The sequence below is a fragment of the Triticum aestivum genome, chromosome 6A (genome assembly GCF_018294505.1).
Source record: "Triticum aestivum cultivar Chinese Spring chromosome 6A, IWGSC CS RefSeq v2.1, whole genome shotgun sequence".
Lineage (NCBI taxonomy): Eukaryota > Viridiplantae > Streptophyta > Magnoliopsida > Poales > Poaceae > Triticum > Triticum aestivum.
In genome coordinates, this window is record NC_057809.1 from 227,356,906 (window position 1) to 227,378,736 (window position 21,831).

Consider the following 21,831-nt stretch of genomic DNA (forward strand, 5'->3'; position numbering starts at 1 on the left):
AGTTTCTACCGAAGAATCACGACGAAAACGCGTGCCAACCCCTATGCATAGGTTCATGGGCAGAACCCACAAGCTGATCACCAAAACATACATCAAGTGAATCACGTGGTATCCCATTGTCACCACAGATACGCACGCAAGACATACATCAAGTGTTCTCAAAACTTTAAAGACTCAATCCGATGAGATAACTCCAAAGGGGAAACTCAATTCATTACAAGAGAGTAGAGGGGGAGGAGAAACATAAGATCCAACTATAATAGCAAAGCTCGCGATACATCAAGATCGTGCCAAATCAAGAACACGAGAGAGAGAGAGAGAGAGAGAGATCAAACACATAGCTACTGATACATACCCTCAGCCTTGAGGGAGAACTACTCCCTCCTCGTCATGGAGAGCACCGGGATGATGAAGATGGCCACCGAAGAAGGATTCCCCCTCCGGCAGGGTGCCGGAACGGGTCTAGATTGGCTTTCGGTGGCTAGGAAGGCTTCTGGCGGCGGAACTTCCGATCTATTGTGCTCTCGGCGAGGGTGGAGGGCGCGCCCCCCTACCTCGTGGCCTCCTCGAAGCTTCCCTTACATGGACTCCAAGTCTCCCGGGTTGCTTTCCTTCCAAAAATAAGTTCTGTGAAGTTTCAGGTCAATTGGACTCCGTTTGATTTTCCTTTTCTGCAATACTCTAAAACAAGGAAAAAACAGAAACTGGCACTGGGCTCTGGGTCAATAGGTTAGTCCCGAAAATAATATAAAAGTGTAGAATAAAGCCCATAAACATCCAAAGTTGATAATATAATAGCATGGAACAATCAAAAATTATAGATACGTTGGAGACGTATCAGCCACCAATCTGCGCAGCCACCCGGTAGTCCTCAAGCCAAGTGTCTGGCTTGGACTCGCCGGTGAACTTGCTGACTCCAGTCACCAACCTGAAGTTGGGAGGAATCACTACTGCTCTGATGGCTCTGCTGAAACACTCGGGTCCTGAAACGTGCACTCTACTTCCAGTCGAATGATCTCTATCGTGGCCTTCTCTGTGAGCTCTGTTCCTATCAACTAGACCTTGAACGAGAATAGATCTTGCATCAAAGCATGGCTTTCTGGGGTCGACTAGAATTCTTCGTTCGCCGCTATGGGGGCGCCTGTCATCTTGCCACCGAGGCACGTATGACCCACTCCTCGGAGGAGGCGTGGGCATTTGACGACCGTCATCGTGGTCGAGTCGATGATCATACTACTCACGGTTCCTGTACTGATCTTGCCGGTGCCCACGTTCCTCACGGCGCGGAGGCGATCTTGGGCTGTGAGCAGATTGGACAATATCTGCCACCACAGATCTGCTATGAATCCTATTCCGCGACTGAGATACTGTTGTATTCTGCTCTCCCGCTGCCCGGAGCAAAGCCTGGATCTGCATCAAACCTCGGCCAGCTTCTGACTGGGAAGGTTGAATTGACTCTGCTATTCAAGCTGCAGCTGTGAGATTCTGGATCGGAGTTTGGTATACCTGAGTCGGAGGCGGAAAAAGTTGTAATCAACTGGATTCAGGAATTCGCTGCTGAGCACGCTCGTCGAGTGTGCGCTGGAGGTTCTCCAGTCGAGTGCGCTCAGCCCAGTTGGCCAGGCGTGCCTCCTCCAAGGCCTGGGCCTCGGGGGTTTCTCCAACGATAGGAGTGTGAAATGCATCCATGTTACAGCGGTGAAGCTCTTCCATTGCTGTGAAGCAAGGGGTTCAGAGCGGTACTCCTCGTGGACATGCTATGGATCGCTGACGCCATCGCCCCCGTCTTCACGGGTGAAGCCAGGAGGACTGCATGGTCCATTGACCATCAAGACTTCCGCTGCAGGGTCGCTGCTGTCGCACTCAGACGCGGTCTCGACGGACCTAGTCGACAGATCGAACAGGCCGTAGAGAGTTTCATCGGGCTCGATCACCGCGATTTGTGGGATGGCCGATTGGCGGGCCACCACATGCCTCACCCACCGCTGAAGCCGCGACCGACCGGATCGCTGGCGCCGGTGAACAACGGAAAGCGAGGTTGCCGTAGGAGCCGACTGATACTGAGTCGACGGCTGCCGAAGAAGGACGCCGCAGACACATGCGCGGAAGTGCGTCGCCCCGCGGACGGGGAGCGCCTCGACGTCGAGTGGAGCCTCATGGAGCCAAGCGGAGTCGTCGGCAATGAAGACAAGCGCACCGAGATGGATCTCGCGGCTTTCAGCCAATCCTCCGCCAGAAACCATGATGACTGGAATCGGAAAAATCGCAACTTCTCCAACAAAATGCTAAGACAACTGCCCCACGGTGGGCGCCAACTGTCATGGTTCTAAGACTGACAGTAGAATGGGGGGTAGGTATGAGGAGGCAAGATCTTAGCTATGGAGTAGTTGTACACACGAGTTTACGAGTTCAGGCCCTTCTCGGAGGAAGTAATAGCCCTACGTCTTGATGCCCCGAGGCGGTCGAATGGATTATATGTGTGTGTGTGTGTGTTTACAAAAGATGTGAACCCCAGACTCGGAGGAGGGGGGTGGCTTATATAGAGTGCGCCAGGACCCCAGATCCCGTCTGTTATGCGGGGCTTAATGTACATAAAGGTGGAGCGTTACAGGTAACATCCGTATTAAAGTGTTATAAATGGTAGTTAAGGCTATGAGTAAACGTCCGACCGTTGCTGTGTAGAGTGGCTTCAGATCTTCTGTTCGTCAAGTGACTTCTGTGACGGTCGAGTGACATTGATTCTTCCGAGTGGAATGTCTCTGGTCGAGTGGATGATGGTACCCTTTGAATGCTGCTGGCTTTAAGGTGATGTCTTTGGGGAGGTAGTCTAGGTCAGGCCTATGACCCTACCCTAGGTACATAGCTTCATCAAATACCTCTTTTAGAAATTTTATGACCCAAGACAATACCTTCATTAACCATAAAGTGGCACTTCTCCCAATTTAAGACAAGATTTGTTTGTTCACATCTCTGCAAAACTCGATCAAGATTGCTTAAACAATCATTAAAAGACTTCCCCTAAATAGAGAAGTCATCCATGGAAACCTCAATAATCTTTTCACAAAAGTCAAAGAATATATCAGTCATACATCTTTGAAAGGTAGCAGGTGCATTGTATAAACGAAAAGGCATACGTCTATAAGCATAAGTTCCAAAGGGACAAGTGAAAGTGGTCTTTTCTTGATCAGGTTGAGAAACTGGTATTTGTGAAAAACCAGATTATCCATCAAGGAAGCAAAAATGTGTGTGCTTAGATAATCTTTCTAGCATTTGATCAATAAAAGGCAAAGGGTAATGATCTTTTCTAGGGTCTTTGTTTAATTTTCTAAAATAAATTACCATTCTATCGCATGTAACAATTCTTTGTGGAATAAGCTCATTCTTATCATTAGGAACAATAGTAATACCTCCTTTCTAAGGGACACAATGAATAGGACTTACCCATCTACTATCAGCTATATGATAGATTATACCTGCTTCCAGAAGTTTTAATATCTTCGTTCTTACCATTTCTTTCATCTTCGGATTTAACCGACGTTGGTGATCAACGATGGGTTTAGCATCAGGTTCCATATTAATCTTGTGCTGACATAGAGTGGGACTAATGCCCTTTAAATCATCAAGAGTATATCCAATAGCAGCTCGGTGCTTCCTTAGAACTTTCAATAATCTTTCTTCTTCATGTTCTGAAAGGTTAACACTAATAATAACATGATATATCTTCTTCTCATCAAGATAAGCATATTTCAAAGTATCCGACAATTGTTTTAACTCAGACATAGGATCACCTTTAGGTGGAGGAGGACCTCCTAGAGTTTCAATAGGCAAATTGTGTTTAAGCAGAGGACAATATTCAAAGAAAATATTATCTATTTCATTTCTTTCATGCATATGTAAATCATTTTCATGGTCTAGCAAATATTGTTCTAAAGGATCAGTAGGAGGCACAACAATAGAAGCAAGACTAATTATTTCATCCTTATTAGGTAGTTCTTTTTCATGAAGCTTTCTACTAAACTTGGAATAATTAAACTCATGAGACTCATCACCAAAGCTAACACCGACAGTTTGTTTCTCACAAACTATTTTAGCATTAACAGTGTTCAAGAAAGGTCCACCAAATATAATTGGAAAAAAATCATCTTGTGGGGCAGCAAGAACAAGAAAATTAGTGGGGTATTTTATTTTCCTAGACAAGACTTCAACATCTCTAACAATCCCAAGTGGTGTGATGGTGTCTCTATTAGCAAGTTTAATAGTAGCATCTATTTCGGCGGGTGCTAGGTCATTCATAACTTCTTGATATAAAGTAAAGGGAATAGCACTCACACCAGCACCTATGTCACATAAACCATGATAACAATGATCTCCTATTTTAACTAAGACAATGGACATGCCAACAACGGGTCTATGTTTTTCCTCTTTATCAGGTTTGCAATTCTAGTGGCTTCATTACAGAAGTAAATAACATGCACATCTATATTTTCTTCCAAGAGATCCTTAACCATAACACCACTAGGTTCTACTTTGATTTGTTCATTAGGTTTAGGTGTTCAAATATAACTTTTGTTAACCACATTTGAAACTTTAACATGTTCCTTTATCCTAACAGGGAAATGTGGTTTCTCAATATAAGCAGTAGGAACAACTGGGTCAACATTATAAATTATGGTTTCCTCTTTAGCTAGTACTGGTTCTTTATTTTCTTCTTTAATAGGTGGGTGATATTTAAATCACTTCTCCTTAGGGAGATCAACATGAGTAGCAAATGATTCACAAAAGGATGCTACTATCTCAGAATCAAGTCCATATTTAGTGCTGAACTTTAGAAAAGCATCAGTATTCATAAAAGATTTAACACAATCAAACTTAAGCTTAGTACCTGACTCTTTACCTTCATAGAGTTCCCAATATTCAAAGTTGCGTTTAATTATTTCCAAAAGATCCCACCAGAATTCAGTAGTCTTGTTCATAAAAGAACCAGTACAAGAAGTATCGAGCATGGATTGATCATCACGAGAAAGCCGAGCATAAAAATTCTGAATAATAATTTCTCTTGAGAGCTCATGATTGGGACGTGAATATAACATTGACTTAAGCCTCCCCCAAGCTAGAGCCATACTTTCTCCTTCACGAGGCCAAAAATTATATATATAATTCCGATCACAATGAACTAGATGCATAGGATATTTTTTTGGTGAAACTCCAATTTCAATCGATTCCAATTCCAAGATCCAATATCATTGCATAGCCTATACCATGCCAATGCTTTTCCCTTCAAAGATAAAAGGAAAAACTTCTTCTTAACTTCATCTCCGGGTAAACCCGCAAGCTTAAACAATCCACAAATTTCTTCCACATATATCTAGTGCATAACAGGATGTTCGGTTCCATCTCCTGCATAAGGATTAGCCAGCAGTTGTTCTATCATACCCGAAGGAATTTAATATTCAATATTTTCAGTAGGTGCAGTAGGTTGAGGGGTAGCTAATTGTGGTTCCGGTTGAGGTGAAGATACCCTGAACAAACCGCTCAAAGGATTATTCTCCATAGTAACAAGTGACAATAAATTTCAGCACGTAGTAATAACTTTTCCTTGCCAATTTCCACTTACCAAGAGCCCTTCACTCACCAGCAACGACACCAGAAAATGGCCTTGATGACCCACAAGTATAGGGGGTCAATTGTAGCCTTTTCGATAAGTAAGAGTGTCAAACCCAACGAGGAGCAGAAGGAAATGACAAGTGGTTTTCAGCAAGCTAATGTCTGCAAGTGCTGAAATTGTAAGTAACAGAGTAGTTTGATAGCAAGATAATTTGTAACGAGCAAGTAACGATAATAGTAGAAAAAGTGCAACAAGGTAGCCCAATCCTTTTGAGCAAAGGACAGGCCAACACGGTCTCTTATAATAAGCAAAGCGTTCTTAAGGATCCACGGGGATTTCATCTAGTCACTTTCATCATGTTGGTTCAATTCGTGTTCGCTACTTTGATAATTTGATATGTGGTGGACCGGTGCTTAGGTGTTGTTCTTACTTGAACAAACCTCCTACTTATGATTAACCCCCTCGCAAGAATCCTCAACTATGAGAAAAGTATAAAGAATAAATTCTAACCATAACATTAAACTTTTGGATCCAATTGGTCCCTTACGGAATAACGCATAAACTAGGGTTTAAACTTCTGTCACTCTCGCAACCCATCATCTAATAACTACTCCCCAATGCATTCCCTTAGGCCCAAATATAGTGAAGTGTCATGTAGTCGACATTCACATGACACCACTAAGGGAATAACAACATACATACTATCAAAATATCAAACACATATCAAGTGCACATGATTACTTGCAACATGATTTCTCTCGTGACCTCAAGAACAAAAGTAACTACTCACAGATGGTAATCATGCTCAAGATCAGAGGGGTATTAAATAGAATATTAGATCTGAACATATAATCTTTCACCAAATAAACCATATAGTAATCAACTACAAGATGTAATCAACACTACTAGTCACCCACAAGCACCAATCTACAGTTCCGGTACAAATATTGAACACAAGAGATGAACTAGAGTTTGAGATGAGATGGTGCTGTTGAAGATGTTGATGGAGATTGACCTCCCCAAGATGGGAGAGTTGTTGGTGATGATGATGACAATGATTTCCCCCTCCGGGGGGGGGGGGGGAGTTCCCCCAGCGGAATCGCTCCGCCAGAGGGCAATAGTGCTCCTGCCCAAGTTCCGCCTCAAGATGGCGGCGCTCTGTCCCGAGAGTCCTCCCCTTATTTTTTCTTGGTCAAAATGACTTATATACCAGAAGATGGGCACCGGAGGTGGGCCTGGATGAGCACAACCCACCAGGGTGGCCCCCTCCGGTACTTATTTGCTCCAGTATTTCTTATTTATTTCATAAAAAATCCTCATGAAGTTTCAGCTTGTTTGGAGTTGTGCAGAGTAGGTGGCCTGATGTAGCTTTTCCAGGTCTAGATTTCCAGCTGCCGAAATTCTCCCTCTTTGTGTGAACCTTGCATATTATGAGAGAAAAGGCATTAGAAAAACTCCAAAAAGCATTATTATGCATAAAAAACATCATAAATAATAGTAGGAAAACATGATGCAAAATGGACGTATCACTTATTATTAGAGACCATTCCGTCCTATCCTTTGCTACAAAAAGGATTGGGCTACCTTGCTGCACTAATGTTACCATTACTATTACTTGCTCGTTACAAATTACCTTCCTATCAAACTATCTGTTACCGACAATTTTAGTACATGCAGAAAATACCTTGTTGAAAACCGCTTGTCGTTTCCTTCTACTCCTCGTTGGGTTCAACACTCTTACTTATCGGAAGGACTACGGTAGATCCCCTATACTTGTGGGTCATCAAGGATCTTTTCTGACACCATTGCCGGGGAGTGAAACGCTTCTAGTGAGTGGAATTTGGTAAGGAAAAATTTATATTATGTGCTGAAATTTACTGTCACTTGTTACTATGGAAAATCATCCTTTGAAGGGTTTGTTTGGGGTATCTTCACCTCGACCGGAAGCACACAGAGTTTCTCCTCAACCTACTGCACCTACTGAAAATATTTATTATGAGATTCTTCGGGTATGATAGAGAAAATTGCTAGCTAATCCTTATGAAGGAGATGGAACGTTACATCATGATATGCACCTAATTTATGTGGATGAAGAAGAAACTATCATTTACAATGTTGATTCAATTGTGCCTACTACTTATATTGAGAAACCACCTTCCCCTGTTAGGATAAAGGAACATGCTAAGATTTCAACCGTGGTTAACAAAAGTAATATTAGAGTACCTAGACCCTCTGAACAAATTAAAGTTGAACCTAATGTGGCTATGGTTAAAGATCTCTTGGTTGATAATATTGATGGGCATGTTATTTATTTATGTGGTGAATAAGCTGCTAGAGTTGCTAAACCCGATTATAAAGATAAGAATAAACCCGTTGTTGGCATGCCTGTTGTCTATGTTAAAATAGGAGATCATTGTTATCATGGCTTATGTGATTTGGGTGCTCGTGTGAGTGATATCCCGTTTACCTTAATCAAGAAATTATGAATGATATTGCTCCTGCTGAAATATAATACATTGATGTTGCTATCAAGCTTGCTAATAGAGTCACTATTACACCACCTGGGATTGTTAGAGATGTTAAAGTCTTGTGTGGGAAAATAAAACACCCTACTGATTTTCTAGTTCTTGGTTCTCTACAAGATGATTTTTGTCCCATAATATTTGGTAGACCTTTCTTGAACACTATCAATGCTAAGAATGAATGCGTTAAAGAGACTGTCAGTGTTAACTTTGGCGATATATTTCATGAGTTTAATTTCTCTAAGTTTTGTACACAACCTCATAATAAAGAATTGCCTAGTAAAGATGAATTATTGGTCTTGTTTCTATTGTCGTACCTCCTACTGATCTGTTAGAACAATATTTGCTAGACCATGAAAATGATATGAACTTGAATGAAAGAAATGAAATAGATAAGATGTTCTTTGATCAACAATCTATTTGTAAACACAATTTTGAAAATGCAACTAATCCCCGGGTGGTTTTGGTAATTCATAACAACATATAGCTCATTGAACTAATATTCATTCAAGTTGAATATTTCAGAAAGTTCAATGATTGGCATGGCATGGACTAGAGATGTGGACCCCTCAAAATGCTAAGGACAAATATTGGCTAAAGCTCGAGACTCTTCATTTCTACCTTAGTGATCTAGGATCACATTGAGTCCATCGGAAAAGCCAATACTATTAAAAGGGGATGAGGTGTTGCTTAATGGTCTACTGGCTCAAAATGCTTAGTGATATGCTCCAAAGCCCTCAACCACTTTCTCAAATCCCAATATGTCCTAAACCTAAAGTCAATCTCGGCCTCACCGATTTGATCTATCCAGCGCCACCGAGTTCCTTTGACATAGCCATAGCCAGAAACCCTAATCAGTTCAGTCTCACCGATAGGGATTTCGGTCTCACTGAGATGGGATTGCAAACTCTCTGTTTCCCTTCATAACATTTCGGTAGCGCCGAAATGAGCGATCGGCCCCACCGAGTTCGCAATGCAAACTCTATGTTTCCCCTTTCATAATGTTTCGGTCTTACTGAAAGGAGCGATTGGTCCCACCGAGTTTGCTTGACCAACTCTCTGTTTGCTCATTGCTGAAATCAATCTCACCGAGTTCATGCAATCGGTCACACCGAGAGGAGGTTTTGCACTAACCCTAGCACATCGGTCCCATCGAGTTGATCATGTCGGTCCAACCGAGAATCCTAACATTCACATTTCAAACTGAATCAGTCTCACTGAGTTCACCAATTCGGTCTGACCGAGTTGGGTCAAATGTGTGTAATGGTTAGATTTGTGTGGAGGCTATATATACCGCTCCACCCCCTTCTATATTCAAGAGAGAGCCACCAGAATGTGCCTACACCTCCACTACTCATTTTTTGAGAGAGAACCACCTACTCATGAGTTGAGACCAAGACATTCCAATCCAACCACAAGAATCTTGACCTCTAGCCTTCCCCAAGTTGCTTTTGTCGGATTTCGGGTTCCGGCAAAACCCTTGAGGTTCGAACACTGGGGTGCACGAAGATCTTTCCCCTCAGCTCATGTTCTCGCAACGATCTCAAAGCCTAGCTCGCCGAAACCAAAGAACAAGAGACACAAGAGTTTATACTGGTTCGGGCCACCGTTGCAGTGTAATACCCTACTCCAGTGTGGTGTGGTGGATTGCCTTGTAGGCTGAGGATGAACAAGTACAAGGGAAGAACTGCCTCTTGAGGATAGGTGTTCTTGAGCTCGGAGAGCTTGTGTGGTTGAGGGTGTAATGAATCCGATCCCCTTCCTACGGTGGTGGTTGGTCCTATTTATAGAGGCCCTGGTCCTCTTCCCAAATATTAGGCGGGAAGGGATCCCACAATGGCTAATTTGAAGGGGGACATCTAGTACAAGCTATCCTGACAAAAGGTGGTCTTTGCCCGCCAAAGGCTCTGGTGATGACGCCGCCGTGGGCTTCGCGATGACCTCCGTCCCGCCGTCCTGCTGGTCTTGGTCTTATTGCACCAATATGGAAACCTTTGCCTGATGCCTCGGGACTCCTCGCCTACGCTTGCTGCTTTAGCACCAAAGAGGCAACTGGTGCTCTGCGCCCGCTGGCGCCCGCCTGGCACCCTCCTGGCCTTGGTCGTCATGGCTCACGTCATGGGAACCTCATGAGGTGCCCCTTACCTTGATCTCTCCACTCCTCGCGAGCCAGCCTAGTGAGGCTGCCCCTGAGGAGGTCTTGTGTTGTCTGCCTCACGAGGCTTGGCCCTTCGCGAGGGTCTTGAGTGTTTGCAGGTGAAGATGGGCCGTACCAGGCCGCTAGGGGAGCCATGCCGTGGGCCGCGGGCAGGCAAGTCTGGGGATCCCCGTTCCCAGAACACCGACAGTAGCCCTCGGGCCCAAGGCGCGCTCAAACTTGGCTTCGAGGCGAAGCCAAGGGGGAAGTGTGGAGCGCCGCGGGCCCCAACCGCCTGCGGCCTTGATTAACGCATGGTGACTGACGAAACACGGGCGTCTGCACTTCCCCATGCTGCCTCGGCAACTGCTCGATTGACAAAAGGCTGGCGCGGGCTGTGGTGCCTTCATTGCTCCCCTTCGTCTTACTCCAGATCCCCTTTCTTTCTCCTCGCTCCCAAGGACTCCAGATGCGCCTGAATCCTCCTTCGAACCCGCCACCAATGGCGCCCAACAAAGCCCGAGCCGTCGCTCCGCCATCCTAGTACGAGCCTGCATTGAGCACGCCAAGCGTTTCCGAGAAGAACCTTGCCGCCACACTCCTGATGACGGCGGCGGGCGATGAGAAGAGGAAAACCGCACTCCGGGCTGTCTCCGCCAAGCCGGAGTCCTCGGATAGCACCTTCTATCCTTTCTTCATGAGCATCGTTGTTGCGGGGTTGGTTCCCCTCTTCTCCGACTTCTTCTACTCCATCCTCAACCACTACAAGCTTCACGCCCTCCATCTTCATCCCAACTCCATCCTCCTTCTATCGATCTTCGCCTTCTGTTGCGAGGCGTACGTTGGGGTGATGCCATCTGTGGCACTGCTGCACCACTTCTTCTATCTCCGGATCAAGGACGGCCCCTGCTCGGGGTGCGCAAACTTTGTCGCAGCCAACATGCCAATGCGATTTCGAAGGCCGGGAAGAAGGCCGAGGGCTTCAGGAGAAAGTGGGTCCTGATGGATGCCAAGTGCTCTCACCCCCGGCTGGTGCTGCCGACGGTGATGCCCACGTCTCACGACGGGTGGTTTCGTGCAAAGCTCGACGACCCTCGGGCGGAGTTGGTGCTGGAGAGGATGACCGCCGACCTGAAGCCTGACGATCTAACGCCAGCGAAGCTAACTGGGACCATGAACGTCAAGGAGTTCATGGCGCAGCGCGTGGCTCTGCTCTAGTTGCGCCCACACCCCTTGTGGAGGCTTGGGGACGGGGGTGACGACATCCGCCTGCTCCCGGAAGCCTTGTCTGACGTGGAGCTGGGCACGGCCCTACGCTCCTTGGTTGGGGATGACCAGGGGTACCCGCCGGACACCTTCGTTCCCTTGTACCACCACCCTGATGGGGCGAAGATTGATGCCGCCATGCCTGCTGTCGGCGTTCTGCGAACGGGGGTCCCCATCTTCATCAGCACAAGCTCAAGACCCTCGCGAGGGGCCAAGCCTCGCGGGGCGGACGATAGAGAGCTTCCTCTGAGGCATCCTCATCAGGCAGGCTCGTGAGGAGGCGGAAAGATCAAGGCAAGGGTACCTCGCGAGGAACCCGTGATGCAAGCCATGACGTTCGAAGACCAGGCGGGCGCCGTCCTGCGCAGTGTCCTTCTTTCCCCTTTGGTGCAAAGGGGGCATGCACAGGCCAAGGCATCGGGCAAAGGTTACCATTCCGGTGCAACGAGACCAAGACCAGCAGAGCGGCAGGACGGAGGTCACCGTGGAGCCCAAGACATCGTCATCACTAGTACTTTTGGCAGCCGAAGACCACCTTTGGTCAGGATAACTTGTACTAGATGTTCCCCTTCAAAATGGCCAATTGTTGGCGCCCTTCCCGCTCATTATTTTGGGGAGAGGCCCAGGGCCTCTATAAATAGAGCTAGCCACCACAGAGTAGACAACGGACAGGAGGGACTGAAAAAGAGAGATAGAGAGAGAGAGGCGACTGAACTCACCCTAGCAGTTCATCGCACCAGCTCAAGAACACCTCTTGCGAGGCTGTTCTTCCCTTGTACTGTTCCTCATCAGCCCCTGAGGCAATCCACCACACCACACACTGGAGTAGGGTATTACACCACAATGGTGGCCCGAACCAATATAAATCTTGTGTCCCTTGTGTCGTTCGTTGTTTCCAGCTCAAATCACGCGAGGAGATTGGACGTAGATCGGTAGGGGAGAGATCTCCATGCGCACCCCAGTGTTCGAACCTCAAGGGTCTGCCGAAACCCGAAATCCAACATTTGGCGTGCCAGGTAGGGGTGTGCGGGAATCCTTCTTCCTCCGCATCGTGTTCTGTCGCTTCGCTGTTCAGATGTCAACCGACCCGGCAGCCAACGCCGATTGCTGGGCAGCATGGCCCGCCCACGCCGTGGCACCAGCCTAGGGCGACCTCAACCTTGCGCCTTAGGCAGCCTGCGCTCTGCAGGGCGCTGCAGGGCATGGGTGACGCAGCCAGACGCCGCCTGCCCTCACACCACGGCAGGTGCGGGCCGCAGCAAGGGCCTCAGACCACGCCGCGGCCACGACGCCGTACACCCGATGGGAGCAAGCGAATTCCAGGGCCACACTCACGATGGCCCGAGAGCTGCTACGGTGCTGACTACTGGAGGGCGGCCAGGACATGTTTTTGGAGCGAGTAGCTGAGCTCCTGGATGCCGCCGCCTCAGGAACACCTCCTTTCTGCGTCCAGCTACCACCCTAGACCCAAGGCGGGTCGCATGGCGGCATCGTGCGCACGCACGCGACTTCCAGTGGACTCCAGGACCCGTCCGGTGCCAACACCTCCGCCGGCACCGGGCGACAAGTCACGCCAGCCCCCTCTCAAGCCAGCGAAGGGGTGCACGCCGTGGCCTTCGACCTCGGCGGGCCGCCGCGCCATCACCCCCAAGACGGTGCTCCAAGCCAGGCTGCATGGCATATGGGATGCTACGGCGAGGCGCACGGGGCGGTGACCCTAGAAGCTTATGTGCCCCACATGGTGGATCAGGGGTGCGCACTGGAAGAAGATCATGGCTCATTCCTCGGGCCAGGCTGGGGCGAGGAGACGTCGGGAGCTGAGCTCTTTCAGGAACCCCAGGAGAACCTCGACGACCGCACCGTCGCTGGCAACTATCGGGTACCACTCATCCCTCAGGAGCAAGCTTTTGCTACCAATGGGTCGCAGGAGATATAGGTCTCCGCAGCAGGTGGCTACCCCAATTCCGCAGCCTCATACCCCTCAGGAGGAGGGCGCAGGGGGTTGCAGGAGAGGGGCCGAGATTCGGGTTCGTCACCGTGGCGGTCGGAGCAAGGCGTTCTCAGGAGGTAGGCCCCCTGTCGAGGAGGTGCCCCAAGGCCTGCCCCCGGAAGGGGACCCGTGGTCGTCAGGGGAGCCGCTGGTGACCGCTCTGCCTCATTGGCATCGTCTTGGTTTCCGGTGCCATCGATGGCGGCAGAGTGTGGTGCAAGGCGGGGCCCTCGTCTGGCGATATGAAGCAAGGCCGGTACCTGTGAAGAAGGCCCAGTGCCTGTGAAGCTCGCCGCTCCGTGACACTCTCACGTAATAATGAGTGGGGCTGTACATGCCCCGGAGTCTCCGGAGAGCCGCCCTCGGGCCTCGGGGGCTCCTGCCCATGCCTAGCGGCAGCACTTAGCTCCATGCTGGTGAGAAGACGTCGAAGACTAGACTAGGTGCCGGACGCGGCCTTTTGCTTTTGCCTTTCCTTGTTGACGAAGTTCTTCGATTTGGATTTAAGTTGGATTTGAGCTCGATGTTTGCGTGTGTTTGGGGGAAGAGGTGTTTAGTCTCGTTCGAGCGATCTCTCGCGTTCTGGTTTTGGCTTTGCATCCAAGGTTAACATCGGCTGCCCCCCCTCGTGAGCCCCTCGCGAGCCGGGCCGGGCCAGGCCCATTCACAACCAGGACCGCTGTTACCGCACCCTTTCCGGAGGTTTTCATCGCGGGATCCACAAGTTAATCAGAAGACACCTAAGGTGCAGCGGCCAACGCAGGCCCGCTCGGGACTCGTCAGGGTCGGAAGGTACACAAGTCAGCTGACCCATCACCGGGCCAGCAGCTAAGTTCACACGCAACATTATGCTTACCAGGGTACTAATTGCAAACCTTTACATGAGGGGCTTCCCCTCCCAAAACGCTCTTACATCCTTCAGGGCCAAGCCCGAAGTTTCTTCGTGTAGGTTAAAAAGCAGTGACACCCGGTCAGTCGGACATATCACTCACCGCGTCTTCTTGAGCATCCTCGGAGGCATCACTGGCGTCGTTGACATTGTCACCACCGCCGCCAGCATCGCCTTCATTGGCGCCCACGACCATGCCGTCATCATCAGACACAAAGGCGCTGACGAGGGCGTCCACGTTGTCCTCCACCCACCGCGCCAGGTCACCCCGGACGGCAATGGGCACAGGTGCGATGGCAACGTCGAAGTCGAAGTGGGGGTCCCTGTCCTGCAGATAGCTGAAGACACGGGAGAAGGCACGCCCGAGCAAGGCTCGGCTGCTCTCTTCGACAAGCCAACGGGACCTCTCGTACTGGTTCTCCAGAAGCGTCACCACCTCGGTGAAAAATTGGAGGTTGCCGGCATAGTTGACCTCGTGCGGCTCCCTAGCGGCGGCCTCGCAGATATAGCCCAAAGCTGTGTTGGACCTCTCTCAGAGCGTTTAAAGCATGGGGGCATGCACATGCTCCAGAACCCGCCGCCGACGGAGCTCATCCTCGCTTCGCTGCGCGACGGCCTCGGCGTCATCAACCCTCTGTTGGAGAAGAGGCTGCTCGGCCCGGGAAGAGGACAGCTCCGCCTGCGCCGCGATGAGGGCGGCTGCGGAGGAGTTCGCACGCCGCATCATTTCGTTCAGTTTGGCCCTGAGGGCTGCGGTCCTGCCCTCAGCCTCGACCTTGATCAGCCCCGACCTTGTCTCGTATTCGTGCTCGAAGGCCGAGCGAGCTTCCGCCACGCGACGATCGACTTCTTCCTGGGCCCGGGCTTCGCGCACGGCAATGTCATCCTCCGCCCGAGCCACCAGGCGCTCCCTCGTCTCCAACCGCTCAAGATCAAGGTTGCGCTCGGTGCCTCCAGCGTCAGCGCCTCCTCGCGCTTCAGAAGCTCTGTCCGGTCAACAGAGGCCACCCCCATCGACTCAAGGGCCGCCTGGCACAATTCCACTTGCTGCTCCAGGGATTTGCTCCAGGCTTGGAGCTCCCGTGCGCGCTCCTCCGCATCCTTGCGCCGTCGGTCTGCCTCCCGAGCCTCCTCAACAGCCAGGGAGCAAGCCTCCCGCGAAGCTGCCAGCGACGCTTCAACCTTCGCGTTGTCAAGATCACGTTGATGACGCGCGAGGGTGACGACTACCTTTAGTTTGCGCATCACGTCAGCAAGGCGCAAACCTTCGGCCTCGAGGCACGCATCCTCGTGAACAAGCTCTGCCCCGATCCGGCTCACCGCATCCACCGCCCTCTAGAGGAACTCTTCGCGGAGGACGTGTCGCTCCTGAGTGCGCCTGAGCACGTATTCTGCATCACTCTCTTCCACCGGAGCATACGGAGGGCCCCGGGGCGGCTGGCCCCCTCCCGGTGCGGTGCTGGGGGCTAGCGCCCTAGTCATCGCCAGATGGACCTCTCTGGGAATCTGGCCTGGCGTCGGTCCACCCACGGAAGAAGAACCAAAGACAGACCTCATCCATTCACCATCTATGATCAGAGGAGGAATGCGGGGCAAGCCAGATGTGCCCCAGGAGGACTCATGAAGAAAGGACAGCGGGCGCGCAGGCTCGAGGTGCCCTATGGAATGGACCACCCCACCAACTGGTCCGGCAGCAGGGGTGCCGCTCGAGCTCGGCGAGCCCAGAGCCAGCGGAGAAGGCGAAGCTTGGGGGGATGGCTCCCGGGCTGGCTTGGCAGGTTTCGCAGGGCAGGGCCTGAAAGGGCCACAATCAGTCGCAGGGATAGCAAAGCGAACAAGCAAGGAAAGAAGAAGACTTACTCGCCCATGGCAAAGTACTTCCTGCGCTTCAACAAGCGGCAAGGGCGGTCGTTGCCACCCAAGGCCTCCTTCCTCTTGCGAAGGGCCTCGAAGTCTATGCGGAACCGACCCAAGCACCCAGTGCACGGGTCGGCCCCTGGTGCGGAAGAAGCGTCAAGATGATCAGCGCTGGAGGAGTCAGCCTGGGGGGCGCCGTCAGGCGCCGCCTCGCGAGGAACGGCCGGGGGCTCGGGAGCCCCGGCCTCAGGAATCACATGCCGCAACTCCGCACCTGCCGCCGCTCCAGGGCGGGCCTCGGGAGACGCCGCCTTCAAGACTTCTCGCGGCGTCGGCACCTCGACATCGGTCGCCTCAACTCCCGCCGGTTCTTGTCTCCCCGCCCTGTCTCCCAAGGAAGGATTGCTGTGGGCGGCAGGGGAAGCAACCATGGCGGCTAGGTTCTCGCGGGGCCCCATGAAGCCAGCAGGGCGAGGACCGCACTCGTCGAAGCTAGGCATCTGCCTCACAAAATCAGCCCCGCCGGAGCAAAGGTACAAGAGGATGCCATTACTCTGAAGGCTGCCTGGGGAAGGATCGCCAGTCAAGACCTTGAGCACCGTCTGCAACACTTCAGGCGCCAAGTCCTCCTCCTGAAGCCGCATGCGGTCTCTATGCCCCACAAAGTCCCACATCCGACGAGAGTGGCGTTGAAGAGGAGTAATGCAACATTGGAGGAACTCCTTCACCACCTTGGGCGCTGTCACATTGAGCGCCCTCAAACTCTAGAAGCGGCGCCAGACGAAAGCGAGCCGGGGGCTCGTGAGCACCTCATGGTCCCAACCCACGTGAGGAATAGCAGGAGTGGTCGGGTGCGAGAGCAGAGGGTTGGGCACTCCAACGTCCACGTACAGCCACCGCTCTCTGAACCTGGCCTCAGGAGGAGGAAGGCCGAAGTTGATCCCTGAAGCGGCCGTCTCTGGCACGGCGAAGAAGCTCATGCACCCTGAGCACTGAGTGGGGTCGCTCATGTGCAAGGAAAAGAAGTGGCGCAGCAGTGCAACGGAAGGAGGTATGCCTATCATCGCCTCGCAAACAAAAGCAAAGACAGCCAGAAGGGTAATGGACTCTGGTCCGAGGTGCATCATATGGATCTGATAATGGGAGAGCACCGCATTGAAGAAGGCGGAAAAGGGGGGGAACCAGACCCGCCCATAGAGCATCGACGAAGAATTGGACCTCCGCGACGATCCTATCAAGGGAGGCATGGGACGCAGGCCATGCCGTGGTCCTCCCGCACTCATTGAAGATAGTTGCAAGGGCGGAGCAGACCTTGTCCAAAGCTTCTGGATTGAGTATGATCGATCGGGCGACGGCGGGGGTCAAGGCTGGAGGTGTGCGGGGCGAAGGCGTGGGCTTCTTTCCCCTTCCTTTCTTCATCGGCACAATGGCGGTGAAGAGGAGGAAGAACTCGAGCCGGATTGGCGGCGGAGGCTGGAGCTCAAAGAAGAAGGAAAGGTAGGAGGCGGGTGAGCAGCGGAAAGGAGGAACAACTGTGTGGAACTACGGGTCCGCTTAGCCGGGCGCGTAACAAGGCGTCGTGGGGAAGCGCAGATGTCCACAACCAATCAATCGCCACGCGGCGCCCAAGGCCGCAGGCTTTTGGGGCCGATGGCGCTTCGCGCTCGCCCCTTCGCTTCCCTGCTAGGCCAAACCCGGGTGCGCCTTGGGCCCGGGGGCTACTGTCGGCGTTCTGGGAACGGGGGTCCCCATACTTGCCTGCCTGCGGCCTGTGGCGTGGCTCAAGTGGTGGCCCAGCGCGGCCCATCTTCATCAGCACAAGCTTAAGACCCTCGCGAGGGGCCAAGCCTCGCGGGGCGGACGACAGAGAGCTTCCTCTGAGGCAGCCTCATCAGGCAGGCTCACGAGGAGGCGGAGAGATCAAGGCAGGGGTACCTCGCGAGGAACCCGTGATGCAAGCCATGACGTTCGAAGACCAGGCGGGCGCCAGGTGGGCGCCGGCCTGCGCAGTGTCCTTGTTTCCCCTTTGGTGCAAAGGGGGCAAGCACAGGCCAAGGCATAGGGCAAAGGTTACTATTCCGGTGTAACGAGACCAAGACCAGCAGAGCGGCAGGACGGAGGTCACCATGGAGCCCAATACAGCGTCATCACCAGTACTTTTGGCAGCCGAAGATCACCTTTGGTCAGGATAACTTGTACTAGATGTTCCCCTTCAAAATGGCCAATTGTTGGCGCCCTTCCCGCTCATTATTTTGGGGAGAGGCCCAGGGCCTCTATAAATAGAGCTAGCCACCACAGAGTAGACAACGGACAGGAGGGACCGAAAAAGAGAGATAGAGAGAGAGAGAGGCGACTAAACTCACCCTAGCAGTTCATCGCACCAGCTCAAGAACACCTCTTGCGAGGCTGTTCTTCCCTTGTACTGTTCCTCATCAGCCCCTGAGGCAATCCACCACACCACACACTGGAGTAGGGTATTACACCACAACGGTGGCCTGAACTAGTATAAATCTTGTGTCCCTTGTGTCGTTCGTTGTTTCCAGCTCAAATCACGCGAGGAGATTCGACGTAGATCGGTAGGGGAGAGATCTCCGCACGCACCCCAGTGTTCGAACCTCAAGGGTCTGCTGGAACCCGAAATTCGACACCTGCCTTCGATGGACGTGATCTTGTGCCGCCGGCGCCCTCAGAGGCCCCGGAGGTAACGACTCCGGTGGTGGTGTCCTCCAGTGATTCTAGCAAGGAGGAGGAGGAGGAGGACTCGGCGGCCACCCTGGAGGGGTCTGGGGAGACCTCCCCCACGCGCAAGGCCGATCTCCTCCATGCCTTGCCTGTCGACAACGATGTTGACGACCACCCAGTGAGGGAAGTCATGCCCCCAACTGGGGTTACTACGAGGTCCAGGGTCTCCCCCTCCAGGAAGCCGACGCCCGGTGTCCCGACGAAGAGCAGATCATCGCTGATCTCTCGGGGCGACGCCCCCGCCTCACCGCCGCCCGGGGCCACCACGGCCTCGCCGACTTCCGGGGCCCATGCACCCGTAGCTCAGGCCGCGAGGCCCCCCGGCCCCGCACTTCTTAAGAGGCGGCGGGACTACGCTGTCGTGGACCAGTGAGTGTCCTTTCATGACCTTGCCCTTGCTCCTGCTTCCGTTGCGGCTTCCTGACGTTTCCCTCTTGTGTTGCTAGGCCGATGCCATCGTCGAAGAAGAAGAAGGAGGGGGAGGCCACATCCTCGGGGACCCAGCAGCCTGGCACGGCTGCACCTCCTCCGGCGCAGAAAGGCGGCGATGGCACCCACACTTCTCCCGCTCGGTCGTCCTCGCGAGGCCCAGTAAAAAAGCCTCAAGAGGAGGTGATCTCCTCGGCCAAGCCGGCTCCGGAGGCGCCTATCCCCAGCCCGCCCGTTGATGCGGCCAAGGTTCAGGAGCCCCCAACTCTGATTCCTGTCGTCTCCAGCTCGCAGGTCTTGGCGATGGCGCAGCCTCTTCCTTTGGTTGAATCACTGGCCCGTGATCCTTCCGCTCCGCCCGACACCTTGGAGGAGGCCCTTTCCACGCTGGTGCGGCTTCGGGGCGATCTCCAAGGTGCTGACCGCCGACTGGTGGCGGAGCACCTTGAACTGATCTCTGGTTAGCTGCAGTCCGACACATCTGTCAGGGAGGCGCTGAGCCAGGCCGTGGCGGCTTCCGAGGTGGACAAGCAGGCTGCTGCCCATGCCGCGGCCACCTGCGAGGTGGTGCTGAAGGACGCCGGGGCCGCCCAGGATTGCTGCCGATCACTGGAGGCCGAGCTGGAGGCCATGCGTGACGAGCGCGCGACTGAGGCTCAAGACCGCAAGACGGAGGAGGAGAAGATGAAGGCTCGAGAGGACGCTGTCAGAGGTCGCAACGCCGAGCTGGAGCCGTTGGCGAGGGCACAGGCCACGGAGCGTAGCCGCTTAGAGAAGCTGGAGCAGGAGATGAAGACAGAGAGGGCCGAGCTGGAAGCCAAGGTGAAGGTTCTAGCTGAGGATCACGTGGCCTTCAGGTACCTTGAAGAGAAGGCCCGTGTGGCGCTACGGGCACTCTACGATAAGGGCTTGGAGGAGCCGCTGGCAATAGACGATAAGGGCCCCACCCAGCTGCTTCCTCATCTTGTCGTGGCGCTTGAAGACTTCATCGACGGGATTGGCCCGTTGGTGGAGGGGGAAGCCCGTGCGCTCTCCTCTGCCGCACTGACGCGCGTCTTAAGCCACCTCCATCTTTGCGATCCCGACGCCGACCTTGACGAGCCGGTCGAGCCTGTGGATGACGAGCGTTGTGCAGCCGCTGCGAAAGCTGTGAAGAGCCAGGTGGAGGCCTTGTTGAAGAAGTTCCGCGCCTTCACCCTGCGCCCCCGACTGGTGGCGCCGCCAAACCTGCAACTCCGTCGGGTGGTGCTGGTGAGGGAAACTTCGCCGTTGAAGGGGCACCTTTTGCAAGTGACGGCGGCGTCCAGGGATGATGAGATGGCTTGCTGGCGACTCCTTTTCCTGCTTTGCTTCTTCAACATGAACCATGCCTCGTGGAGGCATTTAAACTTGTGTCTGGTATTCGAAATACAATATGTCTTGTAATATTTGTTTGAGATTCCGCAATCTCCTTTCCGTTTGCTTGATGTTCTACGTCGGCAGGGCCCGAACCCGCGCATACCTCAACCGCCATTGGGCCTTCCGGATCACCAGGACGGACCAAGGAGTGAGGGGCTACGTGGCCAGTTAGGCTCCTGAGTCGTGATGCTCAGGAGTCCCCCTTGACGCGCAAACGGCTTGCGGAAAGGAGGTGCGTAAGTAGGCCTAGTGTTCTACGTCGGCAGGGCCCGACCCCGCGCATACCTCAGCTGCCATTGGGCCATCCGGATCACCAGGACGGAGCAAGGAGTGAGGGGCTATGTGGCCAGTTAGGCTCCCGAGTCGCGATGCTCAGGAGTCCCCCTTGACGCTCAAACAACCTTCATACCTATCCTCGCCGAGGTCCCGCTCGAGAGTGGTGCGCGACGACCAGGTCCGAGGGACCTGGCATGGCGGCATATGCTTGGCAGGACCCGAGCTTAGCCCCCGTGCCCGGCCCCCTCGTGTGACTCTCCCGAGGGGAAAGCATTGAGGTGAGGCTAGACACTAAGCCGGGTGGATCCCTGAGGTTGGTACGACCATGGGGACGCCCTCAGTTGTTTATCACCAGCGCGAAGCATAGCGCTTCCGCACTTGCACGGGCATAGCCACTCCTCGACCGTGTCGACTGCCAGCGCGGAGCATGGTGCTTCCACTGGTGCGCGGGTGAGGGCTCACTCTGAGTGGAGCCACCGGGGCGTGTACAACCCCGCCCTAACACGTGGCTTGCACGACAGGGCTAGACGAGGTGTGTCTGGGCACCCGTGTGCCAGCGCGGGACTCACGAGGCCCTACTTCAAGGCGGGTTGCGCCTGGTCTTGATTCTTGATAGCTTCAGCGGTCCTGCAAGATGGTTAGGCAACCAGTGCCAGACGAATCTCCTGAGGTGATCACATGAGAAGGCGAAACACCAATGACTCCACGAGGTGACGTGAA